At 49.6% G+C, this 6,000-nt stretch overlaps 1 protein-coding gene across 1 annotated transcript in view; it reads right to left on the reverse strand.

The window, feature by feature from the left end:
• Positions 1–5,775, reverse strand: part of LOC142590155 (uncharacterized) — a 71,936-nt gene extending 66,161 nt beyond the window's left edge. The window contains exon 1 of the mRNA XM_075702045.1: positions 5,508–5,775. The gene's annotated coding sequence lies outside the window, so the exon portion shown is untranslated. The remainder of the gene's footprint in view (positions 1–5,507) is intronic.
• Positions 5,776–6,000: the final 225 nt, after the last annotated feature.

Here is a 6,000-nt window from a genome sequence, read left to right on the forward strand (position 1 = left end):
GTTGACAAACTTGTAATATATATATATATATATATATATATATATATATATATAAAATGTCGCCACTATGGTGACGACAAACCGTATACCTACGCCTCCAGAGGCATGGGGCGGGATAGAATGCAGACAGCCGGAATTTCCGGTGAACAGCGGCCGTCGTTTATTGGTGTCGGCGACTTTTCGAGGTAGCGACCAGCGACATCGGCCGACGAGCGGTTCTGCCGAAAGACCCATTTATATACACGAGGATTCTGTGAAAAAAGTGTGCAGTCGGTCCCGGTTGCAAAGAACAGGCAGGCTAGTGCACTAAAAAAAGAAAACAAAAAAAAAACATGAACTTTTAAACGATCTTCTGTGAGGCGTTCCTTATATGCGGATTTTTTATAATCGCCAACGGAGAAAAAGAAGCCGGGAAGGAATCCCTTTATTGGAACCAAAGCTACCCCTAGCTGGCATTAAATGTGCCCTGCTGTTACTATAAGAACCACGTTCTCGAAGCCCGAGTTTGTGTAGACCTTTGTGTAGTTCGATTTATGCAGTGCTCAGTTCGTTACGAGAAGGTTTCAAAGTGGCCTAAAGTTTCGGTTTCGTTTCAAAGGATGCGTATGCGTCGTGTCGCCGAAGGTGGTCGCGTGGAGAGCGGGACGTCGTGGCCTTCTGGCACTCGTTCCGATTGTCTGCTGTGCTGCTACTTGCTTGCACGGCCCGATGTGGCAGCATAACAGACGAGCGAGCCAGCGCGCGCCAAAAACGTCACAGTGTCATGCGCCCACGTGACCTCCGTCTACGTCACGACGCCGGCCCCCTGGGAAACGAAACTGGCTCGTATGAGAGCTGTTGGGGGGGGGGGGGGTAAATTATTTAACTTGTTCTGAAGCTTTCAACCGTTCTTTTTTCTTTTTTTTTCTATGTGGTGTCGAGGTACAGGACTTCTGTATAACGCAAAATAAGTGGGTTGTCTGAAATAACCTGTCATAAGATGTCTTATGAGTGCTTCCCAAGCCTCGTGCTTGTGCGGGGTCCGTTACGGGGTGTCACGTGACTACCGAACCCCCTCGCCCCGGCAGCATTTGTAGATGCGTACTTAACCAGGATAACGGTTTCTCACGTGTGCACTCCAGATGCCCGAGAAAATGCACCCTGTGTCAGCTACTCTCTTTTCATTTCCTTCCTTTCAATGCCTTCGTCCCCTCTTCCGCCGTGCAGGCTAGCAAACCGTGCGGATAGCGTCCCTGCCTTATCTCTCTCTTGCCGTCACGTGATCCACAGTTTGATCGTTCGATCTAAGAGCTTCCCCCCTACCCCCTCTTACCTTGCGTTATATTTATTAAGGCTAATGCCTTCAGTAGCTCGTTGCAATAGCTAATGCCCGAAAAAAGCGGCGTCTAGTCCAGTGATGCCAAAAAAAAAAAAAAGATAAATCATCAGGAATGGCTCATAGCCCCGTAAGCAAGCGAAGATGTCATGGCTGAATATGAATGAAGAAACGAAATAAAGAAAGAACAAAGGAAAGGAATAAACCTCTAGGTAGTGTATTAGGTATCTCGCCTCTGTCGTTGGAGGTGGGGGGGGGGGGGCTCAACCTACAACACCATGCGTTTACTCCACACTGCGGGCTCGTTACGTCTTTGCAAGAAGTCTTGACTCCTCAGATCGTACAACTTAACGCATTACCACGTGGACGGCAGGCTTTCGCCTCCACGCGTTACAAGAGTGTAACATGCTGCCGAAATTTGTTTTTGTTATTTAGGACGCTTTCTTTAAATGCCCAACGGCGTAAATAACCACGCATACAATAAACGCGGGCCGCTTTCGGCAGTGCACACGCGAGTCGGTCTCGGTTGTGGGGTCCTATGCAAGCCCCTCGTGAATTTCACCACCTTCTTTTAATTCAATGCCGAGTTCATTGTCAGGAGACGCTCGAATCTGGCCTATTTTCCAGCTTTTTCTCTCTAACCAGCAAATCTCTTTTCCGGCCCCCACGTACCTTTTATCTTCCGTAGCGTGCCGTTTTTCGCGACTTTTATTACAGTAGCGCCGAATATTGCAACGTACTTCCTAACAAACTACAAGGAAAGAGCAGAAAGAAAAAAAAAAAGGAACGGCGCCGATCGGTTAGCGTTTCCCGGATATGTCGCAATCTTCGACCTGCGCGTGGTTCGACGCAGTCGCAAGTAAAAAAACAAAAGAAACGCACGGCGGCTGACTGACCGACCTGTTGCAGCACATCGGAACGACCCAGAAGTGCCACTCAAAAGAGTGTTACACAGCACATGCCGATGAGCATGCACGCATGCAACCGCCACCACGAGACGCATTCTTTCAAGTTATCGCCAGCTATTCACTCACGTCCTTCCTGCGTGCCAACCTCCCATCTCGCGAGTCGTTTGCAGCATCGCGCAAGCTGCGGGACTCCTCAGCCAATGGGAAGGCCCGAATGCGCCTCGAGATGTGTTCGTCCGCGCCGCGTCGTCTGTTTAGCGGCTGCTCGATTCGCCACGTACTACGCTCAAAGGTCCTAACACATGTCACGTATCGCTGTTAACGTGTCGTGTACCAGGCAAAAAACAAAACTCTGCAATTCTGCCATTAGTCGGACGGTTACGCCCGGTACTACATTCTGCGGCGCAGGAACATCGCCTGTGTACGCTTCGTACCTTCGGCAGCGCTACAAATGACTCGTAAAATGGTGAGAAACTGAGTTCGTAGCCGCAATTGCGTAAAAAAAGTTGTTTTCAAGGAATTTCAAGGCTATGACAAATCATTTTTGAGGACTAAATTGCCGTCTTAAACAACGGACGATCATTTTCTTTTGCGAGAGGAAGAAAAAGAAAGAATACTCACTAAGCCTTTTTTTTTTTTGTTTGTTTCCCATGAACCACCACCAGCCACTAGAAGCAAGATGAGTCGTGGTATGGAGTGAAGCCTGTTTCCAGTGGCTGGTGGTGGCTCAAGGATAGGGTGCAAATTGGAACTGGCTTGACTTCTGACTTGCGCAGACCTCGTAGCCCAATGCTCAAATAAAATCCACTAGGCGTAGCCCGAAGCGAAATTCCAGGATCCTTAAGCATTGCGGGAAACTTGCGGACTTTTGGAAGTCCTTGGAAAAGGCAGCAGATTACAATCAACCGTTCTCGACGATCGTCGAAGAAAGTGTGGAGAATTAAAGCTATGATTATTATAAGTAAGAAACAGAAGGAGAGGCAGTGAATGGAGCATTAAATGTGTATTGGAGGATTTCCCTTGTTCCAGTTTCGCTACGTTGTCCTAACCCTTTCGCAACACGTGTTTGGCTTCCCAACGTGGGAACGTCCGAGTCGAGCCCTCGACAAAGCGGCAGCACGCGACGATGCGAGAGCTGTCGGTAATTGTAGCTGCGTAATGGGATCATCTGTCACGGCTTCAACAATGGAATCAAACAACTCGGCCCACGACATTCATTGCCCGTGCGCTCGGCGTCGTGTAAGGTGTCCGCTGGACGTTCGGGAATTTTCGTTGAATAAGGTTCCCCTTTGTAACGTCTACTGCAAAACGTCCGATAGGATAAATGTAAAAGCATGTGAAACTTCGGTTCAGCGGCGGGATCTAGGCACCTTCGGCAACCATATATAGACTGAACTAATCGATGAATGTCGAAAACACTGGGCTCCAGCAATATGGCGGCCATTGGATAGTAGTGTTCACGGAAAACCCGAGTCGTAACCTAGTAGCGCGTTGCATAACTGTTTAATTATGGTTATTTGACGACCGTCAACGAGGCTTTTGTAACATGGCAATATTTTCAATGTTGGCAAAATACACACACACACACAAAAGAACATCAGTTTGGTTTGACATTGGTACGTCCGTTGAAGATCTGCACGACGTCAAAACCTACCCGGAGACTGGCACCACGGATTAACTCCGGCTTAGCTTCGGGGCGTTGGATGCGTGCAGAACGTCAGATCATAATCTTCTTTGCTGATAGCGATTCGAGCAGCGATTTGACGGGAACGGCGTTCAGGGCACGCTGGTCCTGCAGTGACCCCCCCATGCGCGCAAGAGTCGGTTCTGCGCAAGAGTCGGTTCTGCGAAGTGTCGCGCAACTAAACGGTTAACGACACGGTTTCGCGACGAGAACGGCAATTGCCGCCCCCGTCTTAAACCACCAACGCGTCTTAAACTGCTGCGCTGACGTCACTCGGGTGTTTTTCCGTGTACTCCACCCTCTCACTAGCCCCCTTTCACTAGCAGCACGTGTGACCACGGCGCAAGCATTACGACTTACCAGCTCCACGCGCAGTTCACGACCACTGGTTTCTGCTTAAAAGTGGCAAAAAGAAATAGTCTATCTACAAAAATTCAGTTCGAAGGTTACCGACAGGTTGTGAATGTCATCACACTTCTATCACGAGTCGGATAAGGTGAGCACGGTTGTGCGATGCTTTTTCCGTTTGCTGTTCAAAGAACACGACCGCTGTGTAACGCCGGCACGAAGTCTACAATGTAAAGAAGACTAAACAGCTCTGACTAGTGGCCTGGTACCGGCATTAGGCGGGGATAGCTGAGAGGCTGCAAATGATCATCCCACGCAGGGAGTTGCAGGTTGCTCCTACGAATAAGAAGGGATTAAGCGCAGCGGGCTCAGTTTCCGCTTCAGAACACGAGGTCGAGGGTTCGAATCCCGGGGCCTCCGTTCCGACGGAGGTGGGATGCAGGAACCCTCGTAAGATTGAGATGTACGCTGGAAAACGCCAAGTAGCCAGTATTACTAGTTGCACCCCCACCACTACGACGGCGGCAACGTGTTGCTGGGGCCACGTGACTTGGACGTTAGAGGCCATAATTGTATAGAAAGAAATAGCTTAGCCGGCTTAGCAATGAATGACACGCGCAGTGGCAGATCTGCGTGGCTAAAGGGAAATCGAAGACTCCCCAAGTTTCGCTGACAATAGCGCGCTCCTAATTAAGATAACAGCCTTTTCAAGCGCTGGTTAAACTTATCGCTGTCAAAGCAGTTGACCGTAAAATCCATCTGATCTTCGTGATAAATGACTTCCTTCGGTGTCTAATCTGACAAGTTTGACCACCGTGAAAAAAAAAAAAAAAGAAAGAACGTTGTCAAGCCACGACTCACAAGCTCAAACTTCTTGACATATTATTTATATGCATTGGCTCATAGACCGTGTATGTAGCCGCAAAAATTAAAGATCCATGTAGTTGACTATGCACCGGAGTGCATACGGGCAGAACTGAGGGATATGGGGTGCGACGTCGTGATCACGCGCGTGAAAAATAAAATAAAAGCAATGGGATACCCACACGTGGAGACAAAACGAAGTGCCTTCGACGCGCATTCTTTTCTTTCGCGAGAAATCCGAAACGTCCCAACGACGACTCATCGACAGTCCCAGCACGTCCCAACACGAATGCAAGAGCGCGCGCGTCGGTCCCCCTCCCATAACGAGACTTGTTTGTGCCGAAAAAAGAAGCGAGCTTGCCACTAATACAGAAGAACGTGGACTTACCTGCGTTGGTTGGGATCACTCTTTTTTCTCTCTCTTTCACGTGCAACCGAAGGCGGCACACGCAGCACCGAACATCACTCGGTCCCCGGAAAACAGCGTAGAGAATTCCAAATGGCCGCCCGAAGTTCGTCAGATGCGGGCCTGCTGTTGTCAACCACGGCGGACACCAAGCACCACCACCACCACCACAACCGGCGCGGAGAACAACTCGTCGAAAACTGGAACGTCGCGGTCCTGCCCGTCTGCCCAGAGGCGGCGAGGAGCAGAAGACGCGGTGGCAGCAGCAGCAGCAGCAGCAGACGATAGCGTGAGAAGGGTAGGGAGCGCCGCGGGGTTCCCCTCTCTCACACCACGTTTTAATTCTTTCTTCCTTTTTTCTTTCCTTACTGCCCTTCCCTTCTTTGTACTGTGACGTGTCGCGTGACGTTTACACGTCTCCACCAATGAGGAGAGCGAGAAAAAGTTGAGAACCGTAGAGAGAAAGAGCGCGATG

This window comes from Dermacentor variabilis, chromosome 8 (assembly GCF_050947875.1).
Source record: "Dermacentor variabilis isolate Ectoservices chromosome 8, ASM5094787v1, whole genome shotgun sequence".
NCBI lineage: Eukaryota > Metazoa > Arthropoda > Arachnida > Ixodida > Ixodidae > Dermacentor > Dermacentor variabilis.